Source organism: Anas platyrhynchos, chromosome 7, assembly GCF_047663525.1.
Source record: "Anas platyrhynchos isolate ZD024472 breed Pekin duck chromosome 7, IASCAAS_PekinDuck_T2T, whole genome shotgun sequence".
In the NCBI taxonomy this organism is placed as follows: Eukaryota; Metazoa; Chordata; class Aves; order Anseriformes; family Anatidae; genus Anas; species Anas platyrhynchos.
Genome location: NC_092593.1, coordinates 13,023,315 through 13,038,212, shown reverse-complemented (window position 1 = coordinate 13,038,212; position 14,898 = coordinate 13,023,315). Strand labels below are relative to the sequence as shown.

Below are 14,898 nucleotides of genomic sequence, written 5' to 3'. Positions count from 1 at the left end.
GGTGGCCATGAGGACCTTCTCCTTCACCTGCTGCACAGGTGAACAGCTGGGTGCTGTATTGAGGGAAATAACATTTTCTGCAAAGAAGCAACATGCTTCTGGAAGAAGCTGAGAAGGAAAGGTGGCAACTTGTTCTTATACCTTTTAGGCTATTCAAAAACATACTGCCCCTTTGTAATACAGAAGACCATCTATTCTGTGGTTGGTGACTGCTTCTGTCCTAGTAGGTTTGCACATTAAAATATGGGGAATAGTATATGGGATAAACAAAGCGGTGTTGGTAAAGGGAAGACGCTTGACAATGAGGACAGATTAATGCTGACTAACTGAACATACCTTGTAGCAAAGCAGTTTCCATGATCTTAAAGATTATAACACATTATTTCCCTTGCTGGTTTGCAAAGATAAAACTGCAGTTTAGCAAGGCAAGATGGATTTTCCACAAAACACAGGAACGAGTCAGCCCCTGAGAGAACAAGCAACAGGGTGAGAAGACACATGGATGAGAGGTTATCTTCACAGAGAAGATAGCCAGAGTTCAGGGACATCATTCTGGCTCCAGAATTCTAATCTAGGTTGCAGTACATCTAGGGACAGATTTAATACACATGAGACCAGCTTAAAGTTGGTTCCTGGGAAAGATGGAGAACCCTGTCTGCCTCCCATATGGGTAGCTTGGTTCCACACCACACTCAACCAACACCAAAAACTGGGAGGAGGAAGGCAGATAGGTAATGAGTAAGGCTAGAAAAGGTCCGATCTTTCCTTGTGAATGAAACAAGGTGAGAAAGATATAATTATCTGCTGTTGCAGCCCTGGGACCTGAGCTAGACTGGTGGATGCTCAAAGCAAGGGATTTCAGATACATTAGGAGTCATGTCAAGTCCCTAGGAAGGTGGTGTCACATGCATGATACGCAAAGGAAAGCAAAGGCTAACCAGAATGCTATGGCATGGAGAAGGGATGAAAGCTGAGGGAGGGTTGGCACAGAGGAGGAACAAACCTGCTTTTTATGCAGATAAGATGAACATACCAAAGCTTATGAAATAATGTTTAATTCCTCTAAGTCAGCTTTATTTTGGTAAACAGCAAAGGTCACCACAGAGCACTAGCATTGCACTGTGTGCCGATGTTTGCTGACTGCTGCCCTAGGAATGCACTGAGATGCTTGCAGGCTAGTGAAACAAACAGCAAAATATAAAGAATTGGGGCTTACAAACATGACTGCCACATAATTCATGGATGATTTCCCTCAAAGTATATATTCTTTTAATGAGCCTCCTTTAAATGCAGTGATTGTAATTTTTGGTAAGCATTTTCCTTTTGAGAAAGCAATAAAATGTAAGTGATAATATCCAAAAAATCCTTATTTCAGTTGCAGTGCACAGTGTTTCTGACTGTAAGTTAATGGTTTACATATTAATTTTCTCATCTCTCTGATGGGCAGAAAATTGCTTTAATATAAATGCAGTTAAATTTGTCATTTTATATCTACACAGCTTAGGTTTAGAAATTTATTACAAGCAGTATCAAATTGTTTCATAGCAATTTAGCAGCTTTTGTAGAAGAAAAATGTGTCAAGTTGGAGGTTGAGGTAAAATTTTTCTCACATTATAATTAATGTACTTTTTAATGTTTATTGTCTAATCAATTATTTTAAAGGAGACTTGAGGAATGTAATAAAAGTGTTTGAGTGATTCTTGGAAAAGTTAGGCTGGGTTTCTGAGTGGGCAGAGGGATTTTTTTTTTTTTTGCCATCCAAATGAAAAGTTTTAAAATCCACTTTTTTTACAAGCAAAAGTAAAAAATATTAACAAGATTAATTTGAAAATTCTCCCACTGTGCCAGCAGATGAGAGTGTAAGGAAAATAATTTATTTTATCAAATCAGCTTTCCTTTTGGAAACCATACTTCTGTTCTGCTAATACTATCAGCATCTCACTCGACAACCTAATAAAACATGGTCTTATGCTGGGACACTATATTATCAGCTTCAGTGAGGCTGCTCAGAACCATTGCAGTGAAGGGACAAAGTCTCATCTTAATGGATCTTAATGTTAAGTACCATTTTGAGCTCATCTCTTACCCAGTATTTATCAGTCCCTAAATGCTTTTCTAACTTAAATAATCTGTGTAATACCAATAGTCCATGGAGACTATGGGTGTGTTTATGCTTGAGAAGCTCTTTAAGTACAGTTTTGATTTGGAACTTGAATTATCATCTGGGATCAATTCTATTCAATAATTAATTAAGCTTATTATTATTTTTATTATTGTAATTATTATTAATTACTATTTTTCATCAAAAACATCCCTAGGCAATGCACTATAAAGAATTATAGTTTAATCTTAAGCCTGAGAAAAGGTTATTGCGGCAATTTCCCATTCTGGGAAGAAGTGCTCTAGAAAGAAAATATGATTGTCTGTGTTTCCCCCACCACTGGTTTGGAAATTGTTCATGGATTTTAACTAGATCTATTTTCTGTAAAGTCCAGTTATATTGATTTGTGTTCTGCCTGCATGATTCATGGCTTGCAAATCTGGTCATTATAATTGAGTTTCAGAATGAAGATAAGCAAGAAAAAGATAAAGTGATAGCCCCCCCCCCAGAAAGCTAGACATTAATGAGGAGCACTTAGTAATGAAGCAGACAGTGAATGTATGTGCATGGGAAAGATAGGTCTATAAAAGCAAACAGCTTTTGCTATGTCCATCTCAAAACAAAAACAACAACAAAAAAAGCAAGGTTTTAATCTCACAACATCACCTCCATTACTTCTCACTCCTTTTATTTCTGTAGAAGAGCATCAATTAATTATCAGAACAGAGTAGGGAAACATAACAAAATTTTAAAACTGTAGGCTTGGTTTCTAAGTCCTTATATCCAGTTCATGAAGCACATTCACTGACGTACTGATTTTAGCTTGACTAAGCATTGACAAGGTATCCAGATTTAATTCCTTCCTGTTGGAGAATAAAACTTTCAGGGAAAAAAGTACAATTCATACTTTCAAACTACCACTGATGGTGAATCCTTTACAAATCCCCTCAATCTGCTCAATATGTTCTAATATTCACCTTCCAGTGAACTCATTCTTAATTTTTTTCAATATCCTCTTTGAGTTTCAACTCCAAAATTATCATAGAATTCCAGTTACAATACAGTATGGATGTATTGTAACTGGTTCTCAGCTCTTCTGTTTTTAGATTCAGGTCTTGCTATACCTTGTGGTCATGGCATTTCATTGATAACACATATTCACTTCACTGCAGACAAAAACCTAAAGCAAGTTCCAGAAACAATTTTTCTGAGGCAAAGCCTGCCATCCAATGCCCAGGAGCACATTTGTTCCCAGACATCTGATTTCAGATCTGACCATACTAAAACAGATTTTGTTATACTACTTTTCCAATATTAATTTATTAAAAATGAATCCAGTGCACCAATCCCCCAGTGCATTGTTGACACTATGTCAGTCATACATTATTTTTCTCACAAATCACAATATTAAAAATGTCTCAAGTGCTAATCAAAAATTAGTCCTGCAGACTCATGAAGACTCGGGAAGAACTGTGCCACTTGCTCCTGACCACTGCTGGGAAGTGGATGCTGGGCTGTACAGACTGATAGGCAGACCCACTGTTCCCAATCTTATCATAGAATCATAGAGTCATAGAACATCCCAAATTGAAAGGGACACACAAGGATCATCGAGTTCAAATCCTGGGTCCCCAAAGGATCACATCAAAAATCAGACCTTGTGTCTTGAGAGCATTGTCCAAACACTTCTTGAACTCTGTCAGGATTGGTGCCATGACTGTTTCCCTGGGCATTGTGTTCCAGTGCCAGACCACCCTCTAAGTGAAATTTATAACATCTTGGTATAACATCTTATAATGGTATAACACCTTATGTTATAGCATTTGATGATGAATGCTTATAATCATTCAGAAATATAAATTAGCACACTGAAAATCTACAGAATATATTCTGTGTTGATTGTATATTGTTCTTAATTAAGTAGTTGTGTGGTACAAAGTGAAATGCCTTACCCAAATCTGTTACATTTATTAACTGAACTCATAATGTCATAGAAAGATATCACATCTATCTTTCATAAAACTGTTGATTGACATTAATTATTTCAACTTTTGTTAATTCTTTATTGAGTCTTGTACTACTGTTCTGGTATTTTGCCTAGGATCAATGTGAAGCTGACAGACCTGTAATTATATGAGTAATCCCATTTACATTTTTCAAATAATGGCATCCCACCAGCTTTTTCTAGGCTTCTGTAGATTCCAGAGGAAAAAAAAAGAAAAAAAAAGAAAAAAGAAAAAAAAAAAGCCCTTCACATATCTACAGGGCTTTCTGTATTTTTTTTTTATTATTTTTTGAAGAAATGTTGTTATTTTTGTATATAAAATACATGGTATATTTCCAGTTTTGTTTGTATGTTTGTTTGTTTGTTTTTCTTTTCCCCTTGGCTTTCATTTGTCTTCCTCCTTTTCCTGCTTTTTTCCTCTATTTTTTTTTTACTGAAGTGTTTTCAAATTTATTGTTGAGAATGGGCTGGAAAGAGATATATATCTTTAAAAAAAATCTGATGTGTATTTGTTTTTCAGTGTAAAGATGTTAAAAGTGTTAAAAGTTTTGCTTCTAACTTCATTAGTTAAAATCTGAGAAGTTAAATATTGAACATTCACTATATGAATATATATTTTAAATTTTAAAGTGGCATTAAAATGTCAAGATTATTTTATTTTTTATACCAGCTTAGAGAACTAGAGCTTTCCCTGAATACAGTTCTTCTCTATCTTGCACAAAGAAAAGTGTAGCTAGTTTAGTTGGTGGATAGGGGAATTTAGCTCAGCAAGTCTGGAAAGCCTAGAAAGAATTCAGTTCCAAACTAAAAGTAGATTTAGTTTGGATATATGGAAGAAATTTTTCATGTTGAGGACTGTGAGACAATGGAACAGGTTGCCCAGAGCTGTGGATGCCCCATTCCTGAAACTGTTCAAGGTCAGGTTGAACAGCGTTTTGGGTAACCTGACCAGTGAAAGATGACCCTGCCTATGTCAGGGGTGTTGGAACTAGATAATTCTTAAGCATCTCTTCCAACCCAAATCATTGTGTGACTCTATATGAATACATGAGTGCTCTCCCTCTCATCTAATTCCAAAGGTACCGGATAATATTTGTCTGGCAGAAGGGTCAGACTGAAAACCGTCTGGAACCTCAGCAACCCTACTCCCCACATTCTCAGGTCTAACAACTGTGCATCCTGGATGAATCCTTGCATCAGAAAGGAGATGCACCCAGGGAAGTGTCTTGAAAGCAGGAAACCACTTGCCCATAAAATAAAATGTAAATATTTTAGGATAAAGAGACACTCAAACTTCATAGAAGAGTCCAAGAGACCTATCTATTATATTTACTTGATAATAAAGTGAGACAATTTAAAAGGCTGAGTGAGATTTTAACCATGTTGTGGAGAAATATTAGCTGGCAACAAGCTGTAATGCAAAGTATATATGGGTACAGCCTGTCTCAAAGCTTGCTAAATGCTTTGGTTTTTACACCATCTGTGTGCTGCTATCTTTATCTAGCTTATAATTTTGTTAGAGTGTGTTTTTTTTGTGTGTTTTTTTGTTTGTTTTTTTTTTTTGTTTGTTTTTGTTTTTGTTTTGTTTGTTTTATAGTACATTGAAAAGGAAAAAAAATAGATAATGATTATATTTTATATTTTCAAATGAACCTAAGTTCTTCAACCTAACGTGGCAGAAAAATTGTGCTGGTAAAGATGACAGGGAAAGATTTTCAAGGATTTCCAATGTAAGCATATGATACTCATCAAAGCTAATATTGATAAAATCAGCAAGAGAAAAAAATACTCAGTGTCTTTAAAAATCTCTTTCATGGGATAGATTCTTGTTCCTAAACATAGGTGTCTAGGTGACCTAGGCATCTACTGAAGATTGACCCATACAACAACAGACCTATGGGGACTGTGTCCAGGAGTAGTGAGGGCTGGAGACCTGGAATGGCTGTGTCAGGGTGAGTGCAGCAGCACTGAATTCCGTGCTGAATTCTCCCAGTATTCATGCACAGTGGGAGAAATGTGCATGGATAGAAGCTAGGGGGCAGCAGGGTTGAAAGATCCTCAGGGACGGCCATGGGACTGATATTGAAAGAGTTGGGCGCACGCAGTTAGAAAGGTGGGGAAACAAGCCCTATTTACCAAAATATCACATTTAGTATGAAATCACATTTCATATTCACATTTCACATTTCATAATCACATTTAGATTAGTAGTATGAATAAATCTTGACAGAGATAAGGACAACTATTCTCTCATCATATAAATAAGAAATCAATTACACTTGTCTCCTTTCCATGGAAAAAGAGCTAGCACTCACTTTTGACTTGCCATTCTGTAGAAAATAAAATCAAAGCTACTTTTCTGACACAAACATAATACTGTGAACTATTTTCTGGATAGGCAAAGCCTTCACATAACTATGTAATGGACTATGGTGGTGGGAAGACCTGAACTCCAAGTTCCTCTGCACACTGTCTGTCAACATTGAATAAATAGTTTAACTTCTGTATGCCTAGTTTGCTAGATGGCATTTGGAGGACAAAGGCCTAACAAAGTTGTCAAAAAATGCATAAATAGAATCGACATTATTTTTTGTATGCCCCCATAATTCTAGTGAAGCAAATACAACAATTTTTATTTACCAAGTAAATGGCCCAACATTCTTGTCCCTCTGGAGTTTTAGATTTCTTTTTTCTTCCTTTACATCCTTTAAATCCACTTTTTAGTCACAGAGGTTGACGGGATGTACACACTTCTGCTACCTAATGAAAGCAAAGACAATTTTGGCTTAAAGTATCCTGGAATAACATTAAACTAGAAATACAAAAAAGGATTGAGAAGGCAAGATTTTTACTGTAAGCTGAAGTTTCTTGATCAGTGGTAAGCATTTGTTTCCATTGTGTGGATAACTTGAATGCTTGACAGCACATCTGATCAGTCAGGTTAGTTTAGCCTTGAGTTAAGCAAAGTCTGGCCTGTGATGGGATTTTCTAGGGATTTCGTTAGCAAATCTTTCTTGCAATCCATTGTTTTCACTGGTTCTCCACTCTTACATTTGTACCTGTGGGAATATCTCCCAAAAGATCTGGTTTCTTTCTCCTAAAGTAGTCTGTGACTTTTTCTAGCCAATAGTATAAATTAAAAGAGCATTTGTCTGTCCTCCACAGAAAGATTTTGCAGAATGGTAAATAAATGTTTTTTTAACTCTTACTGCTCTCTATTTTTGGGGAGTTTCTTTCTAAGTGTGTTGGTATGAGTTAAGGTGGATCATTATGGTAAGAGCCTGGGCTAACTGTGTTGTCAAGACATATCACATTAGAAAAGGTAGAGTGCTCAGTTTTAACTCTGCTGCTTTTACTGCTTGATACTGGATCCTAAAAGACCCTGGAGTCATGATGACAGTTGGGATAAGAATAAAGAATGTGACCATATGGTGCTTTTATATGTTATAGGATACAATTGTGAAACTTGGCATCTTACTTTGTGAACCAAGAACACTGGAGACATATTATAGGGAGATAGAAAACTTGTATATCCAAGAGTGGAGCTCACATATCTGCTATAACTGTTTTGATCTTATCTACAAACTTATCCCCATACTGTGCTACAGAGCTGTCATTTATCGGAGGCATATCTACAGAAAAGCTGAAGTTTTGGATTTCAGACCATCACGAGGCAGAATTTTGCCACTGCTGAGCTGAATGACAGGTGACTTATTTGGTTCTTTCTGCACAGCTTGGTGCTTCTGACCTCCCATAGCATGGACAGCTGCATATCTTTTATAATTACCAGTCTCTCCAATCTATTTTGTGTTCCTCTGTGTAAAATGGGATTAGATGAGCAGAAAATGCAAAGTATTATTTTGAAGACCATTTTCAGCATTTAGCTTGTATGCAGAGCTAGTCATATTTTTTTGCTTAACAATTCATTCAGATTGATAGAGGTGAAACAACCTCTGTGGGCTGAAAAAGATAGGAAGAAAGGGAGGGAGGGAAGGAGAAATGGAAAGAAAGAGAGAGAGAAAAGAAATGAAGAAAGGAAGGAAAGACGAAAGATAAAGAAAAAAAAATAAAAAAGGAGAACAAAAGTACTTAAAATTCAGTCTTTTGAAACTTTCCCTTCATAATGACAGATGAACCAGGATCCTGAACTGGAATCAATGAACTGACTTGTTCACCATATTAACTACACACGACAGAAAGGCATCAAAACGACTTCTGGATAAATCATTCATACCTTATAAATGCATTTGCATTGCTTTATGCTGATACATAAATGCATGAGCACCTAATTTAATCTGATGTCACTCTCCAGCCTTAGTTCTGGTCTCCCAAGCTACTGTGAGACAGGGCAAATGCCATCGACCAGGGAGGAATGAGTGGCACAGCATATTTCTAGAGCAGGTATAATTACCATTGTGTGTGCCAATTAATATTAGATTAAAAAAAGACATCCTCCAAAGGAACCTATTTATTATTTAAAAGCCCCCCAGGGTATCTTCTGACATGGATTGGTGATATGAGGCATGAAAGCAGCTGAAAGCAGACAAACTGTTAAGCAGCATTTAATCCTTTATGCATGTTTTATACATAAACAAATTGGAATGTGTAGATCAATGTCCTCCAGCTGTTTTTCAAACCCCATTCTGCCTTCGTTAAAGATTTAGGGAGGAAGTTTCCAAACATAGATATGATATCGGGAAAAACAGGAAATAATTTTTTTTCTTTTTTTCCCTGAGAGGTTTTCTTAAAACCACCACTGCCTCTCACTCAAGTAACAGTACATTGTAAAGTGTTCCTTTGCCACTACAGCCTGCACATTAAATCCTTTATACAGTCACGTCTTTTAGTTCTGAGTCCTGTTAATTAGACAAAAGGTATAACTTCCTGATAAAGTGTCCTAAGAGAGAGCCAATTTGGCCACACTGGGTTCACACGGGAGTCATAAAATACCAGGATCAAATCAATTCAATGTAAACTAGTCCTATTTTCAATGACATAGTGCTCTATGGCTCCTTGAGCATTTATTCTAACAGCCACAGTGAGAATTCATTGATTTAATCAGGAGGAAGGGTTTTCAATTTTCTCCTCCTCATCATTAGAAGTCCTCGCTTAAGAGGAACAATTTGGTCTCAAGACTGAGGTGGAGCAAAGCAGGATGAAGTGAGTATGTTGGTGACCTGCTCAGTATTTAAGAGATCAGCTTTGCAGAGATGCTGCCTTTGTGGTTACATTGCTATTCTTTAGCTCCTTTGTCTGCTGGAGGCTGCACTTCTCTTCCAGCCTGGTAGCAAGTTTGGGTTTTAGAGGAGGAGCTGTCATAGCCAAGTCTCTATTACAGCTACCAGAAGGCTTTTAGGAATAAATAGCTCTTCCATACCTCATTCTGCCTGTGCTGCTGCTGGCTTTCCCAGTCACATGCTGATTGTAAGTCTCTGAGGCTGAATCCTCTCCCACCTAATTGCACAAGCATAAAAGGAGAAACGTGGCAACTTGCTGAGATCTCCTGGCAGGGCACAGAGTCTTGTTTCCTGTCTCCATTGTCCATTAGCACATACCTCTGCCTTCACCACATCCCATTAAGGGCAGCTTGAATCTTCTGTATTTACTTCCTAGATTTGTGCTTGCTGAGGATTCTAAGCACTATCCTGAAACCACTGCTAGGAAATATGAACAACTGAGCTCTGTGCAATGTAATCCCTTACTTCTGTCATAGAGAGCAGTGTCTCTACCACATTTCAAACCTGGCATGAATTTCAGACTCACATCTCTTACCTGGCTACTACCTGCAGCTAGTTAAATGGGCTGCCACGCTGCCAGATGGGTTTGTTTCTTTCTTTGCTATTATTTGGCTCCTTCAAACATACAGAAGAGAAAAACACCCCTTCCACAGCAAAAGATGAGCTGGGATTTCCAGTCTGTGTGCCTTGAATTTAGATTCCTGGGACCTGATTATTTAGAGGTGTTTGCAGCAGTGCTATAAAGTCAGCGAGTCTTGCAGATGTTCAAAAGCTGTAAAAATCACACACACACAAGCATCTAGAGACTTGCCAACTTAAAGCCCTCTCAGCAGCTGCTGTTAGATGCAGTACTCATTTACCCTTTACTCCTACACTAAGGTTATTTCTATTTAGAATTATACAGCTGCTGTATTCCAGACCTGTGAGAGCCACATTTTGGGAGTGGGTGGGTCCCCTACCCTGAAAGCTTGCAGAGCACTATGTGGTGAAAAGCTCCAGATAAAAGTAATAGATTATTAGAGCACACAGCATGTATTATGTGTTCCCAGTACATAAGCACCCCAGTCTTCCTAGCTGGAGAAATTAAAATGTAAACACAAGATGCTGCTTTGCTACATTCACATCTGGTGTTGTGGCTGGTGTTTTCCTGTGAATGTTTTGAAAACAGCCAGATTGTTCAGAATAAAATTGCAAATACCACATCTGCTCCCTGAGGCCTCTGAGAGTCCTGCACCCGGATGAAGGCAAATAAAAGGAAACTGAGCAGCACTTGGTAACATATCAAGAAATATAGGAAAATATAATCATAAGCACTTTGGCTGATTTTACATTAGGAAGACAATTGTTTTCTGACAGCACAGGTTGTATACCTGAAATCTACCAAGTATGAGATTTCCTGACCTTTATTTTATTCCATCTATGTTTGAGTAATATCATTTGCAACTCAATTATCTAACTCCCTCTGAGATGTAGAAGTGAGGGTCAATATTAGCTGGAAAATCTAGGCACACTGCTTTTTACTACAAGCTGCTTCAGGATTTCTTTTCTAAGCAGAGAAAAGGTGTGTTTCTATACATATAGCTACAAGAAATCATCACTGAATTGCTTTCCTAGTCAGATGTTCTCACTGGCTAAATGTAGAATTTACCACAAATAAAAGATTTTTCATTTGTCTTGCATTGTTTGCTAACAATTTGAAGTGAGGAAGTTGATCTGTCTTCCAAATCATCTGCAAAGTTGGAATTTCTTCTTTCCTTGACTTCATCTTGCTTCTAGGCTGCAAGGATGCTGGCCTAAAACCAGGTAATTTATAGATGCTTCTTTACACTCTTTTCTCAGGTATTTCTGAAATAACCTGAAGATCCAAGAATTAAAATGTAATTTCTTGCAGATCTCTTAGCAGTCGTTGGCATTTTGTATGCTTGTTTGTTTTTTATTAGATGTCTGTAATTTAACCCCCCACACTGTGTGGAATCTTCACCCGTATTTAGCAGTGATATATCTGGATAGTGTTGCTTGCTTACTGGGCTATTAATAGAAATTGGCTTTGGCTGAACCTTAGTGTGATACCTTAGAGTGATAGCAGAAAAAATTCCATGTCCACACAGTACAGTCTGTGACTGCAATGATACTTATAAACCCATATGCACAGGTTTGAATTCTCAATATCCTCTTGGTACCAGTTAGTTTTAAAATTGTTGACATCATATTAGCTGCAATTGAACCCAACAGAACAATGTAGAAATTAGAACAACCATGCTAATGAGTGGTCCTAAATACAAGCTGTACTGTTAAGCCAGCACTGTGCATTGCATTGATTTGGTATCACTAGAAGACTCCGATCTGTTAAAATGATCCTAAGGTGTGATGAGTTTAGGGACTCTGCTTATAGATGTGGGCGGTTGTAAATTTGTGCCTGGATTTCAATGGATTTGAGACCCCTTTGAGTACAGCATACTAATATTAATGCAAAACCTCAGGATTTCAGTCCATTTTCAAAACTGATAGATACATAAGGCCTTTCTCCAACTGGAGTGGCTGCAAATCTGCCACTTGTGGTGTCTGTTTTTTTTTTGTTGTTGGTCAGTTGGTTGATTTTTTGTTTTGTTTTGTTTTTCTGTTTGTTTGTTTTATAGAAACCATTTTTTGAAGTCTGAACACACTTAAACAAAAAGATAGAGTAAAAAGACCATGACTGATGTGTCATTATATTTTCACCAAAATGTCTTTGATTCTTCATGGTTTTGGATACATTTTGTTGCATGCCAGAGGTAGTTCATGCATAGCGTAGTGTTTTTTAACATCCACTGAGTTGATTGCTCTGATTTGGCTTTCCAAAGAAATAAAAAATGCACAAAATTAGTGCAAGATAAAGAATCTGGTGTTTGTTACCTGAGGTAAATAAACACAGAATGGTCACTAAAAATAGATATGTATATATAAATTCAATCAGACTTGTCTGTCAATAATCAGTTTTTAAAATACTCCCCCACTTTTACCCAAAAGCAAATAAAAAAGTGAAGTAAAACAGTGACTGTATTACTGCTGCAATGCTCTACTTTTCATTTGCTGGGTAAGAAGATAATTTTTCTAGTGGTATTAGAGTGTCTCTTGTGGCAATTTCAGGTAATTATGATATAGTATGAACAAACCTGCAAAATGCATAGAGAAATGACTATGAGGTTTATGTCACAGGGAGGTTGACAGACAGGTTATTTCTATTCTTTTTGCTTTTCTATCTTGTTCAGAGATAAATATAAATTTGAGGGTTTTTTGTTTTGTTTTGTTTTTGATAATTTGTAGGCTTTTTCCTTGATACATCATCTGAGGGGACAGTCTCTGAATGACTTAGGAGTGGATGAATAGCTTTGCATATTCCTTACCCAGAAGGGGTACTCTTTGAAGGGGAACAAGAACCAAGTGTGCAGGAGGGTGGTGGTGTACAATATGTGGATATGTATGCAGATGCAGCCATCCACAAAATAAACCTTCCCTGATTAATGATGACTCTGCAGGCTTAGGAGTTCTCCTCTGAAGTGATCTACTGAGGTGTAACAGTGACATAAAACCAATGGGGAAAAACAAAAGGCAAGGAGACAGCTCTGGCAGACTTATGAAAAGAAAGCAATCTACTTCTCTGTGAGTGTCCTTATCTAGCTCAGCCATACAACTCTTACTTTTGTAAAGAGCATCTTCTGAAATTTCATAAGGTAAACTCTCTAGTCATTAAACTAAAGCTGACTTTTAACTGTAGACATGAAAAAGACTTTGTAGGTCTGGGGACTGAAAGCAATATAAACCATCATCTGAACTTCCTTCGTATTCCACTCAGTCACAGACATCTAACCTTCTTTGGCCACAAGAAATGTGTTGTTATCTCTGATATGTGTTCTGATTCTACAGTTTCTTTCTGCTTTTTCCTCTGCTAATTCTGGTCTTTACTACAAAGGTCATTGTTACTGCACTGTGAAAAGTGACAGCTGGAATGAAATGAAACTAAAAGTTATATAAACTTTATAAAAGCGAGAAAACTACTGGTATTATCACATCCTGCTTGAGCTCTACCTTCTCAGTCAACAATCCATTAAGCTGCTCATAGACTGAATAGCATATTTAAGTATAAATCCCCTTTAAAGTACATTGTTTGGCAAAACAAACCTAGAAATCTGTATTTATTGGTTTGTTGCAAGGACTACAATTCTGCAGTATGATGTAAAAATTAATAATAATAATAATTAAAAAAAGAATTTAATAGTCAAGGCTTATCTATAAAATGTATTTATTCAGTAAACTCAAAGATAATCTAACTTTGAATAACTGTTTTTGGACACAGAAATGAAGTAATTTAAATGTAACTGAAACTCATATGACGAAAGAGAATATATAAAAGCAAAAACTAGCAGAGAGATAAGTTCAGCTAATAAAACTAACTTTTATAACATCTGTGAAGTAACCATTTCAGTGAATCAATATTAAAACCTAGTATTTATGACAAGATAATAGTTAATATTTTATAGTTCAATGCACTGTACAGACAGTAACTGGTACTTGAAACAACAAGGAAAGCTAGAAAACACATATTTTGTGATTTTTAGGATTTATAATTAGAGATACTAAGAGATGCAATTGAAGTGGTTTGCCCAAAACCAAAGAAAAAAAAGTCACTGGCAGAATGAAGTCTGAAAACCAGGACTGCCTGACTTCTACTTTTGTATTCTTTCTCACAGACCTCTCTACTTATCTTTTAATAGAAAATCTATTATAAAATATTGAAGTAGATAGTCACTCCATCTACCCTTTCAAATAATTCAGCTCCATATATTCCATGTTAGTTAATTTGGAATGCTGGCCTCAGGGAATACCCAGAAAAGATGAGAAATAATCTGCCCCCATATTATCTGTCTTGTTGTTTATTAGCTAAAGATTGGTCTCACAGCTTTTCTTAGCAGCAGTTTTCTTACTGTAGATACTAAGTGGTATCACTTGAATGCCTGTAATGATAAACAACATGTTACTTCTTGTATCACCCAGATACTTGCTTCATCTAGAAGTTACCTGCTGTCAGGCAAAAGAAAGCACAGACAAATTTTGTGATTTTTTCTCAGTATGACAGAATTGTGAAGTGCCCTATATCCATGTTCCTGGGACTTCCCTGAGATCACAGTAATAGCAACTTCTCTTCTGCATCAACCCTTAGAGTTACCAAGTCCAAGAGGGTGTGGATTTCCTACTTGAAAATCTCTGTGAAGCCAATGAAGGCAAGGAGGGATGTAAATTACACAAGGAAGCTTTCACTTATTCAGCCAGTGCATGAACACCAAACCATTGTAATATGTTAAAACCTGGACTCATTCTTCCTTCAGTCAGCCCTCTTCATCTGAAAGGTGCCCCAGCAGGCTTTCTCTGGCAGATGGAAGTAGGCACAAATAAAGGAGTAGGCACAAATAAAGGAGTAAAGTGAGATCTGGCTACATCTGGACATGATGAATCACATCCAACTTGAGCCAAAGAGTTGGAGAGATTCATCTTATCTGTCTGAAATATGTGCAGTCGAA

At 36.9% G+C, this 14,898-nt stretch overlaps 1 long non-coding RNA gene across 1 annotated transcript in view; it reads right to left on the bottom strand.

The window, feature by feature from the left end:
- Positions 1-6,845, bottom strand: part of LOC140002875 (uncharacterized) — a 32,335-nt gene extending 25,490 nt beyond the window's left edge. The window contains exon 1 of the long non-coding RNA XR_011810450.1: positions 6,747-6,845. This is a non-coding gene — a long non-coding RNA (uncharacterized lncRNA). The remainder of the gene's footprint in view (positions 1-6,746) is intronic.
- Positions 6,846-14,898: the final 8,053 nt, after the last annotated feature.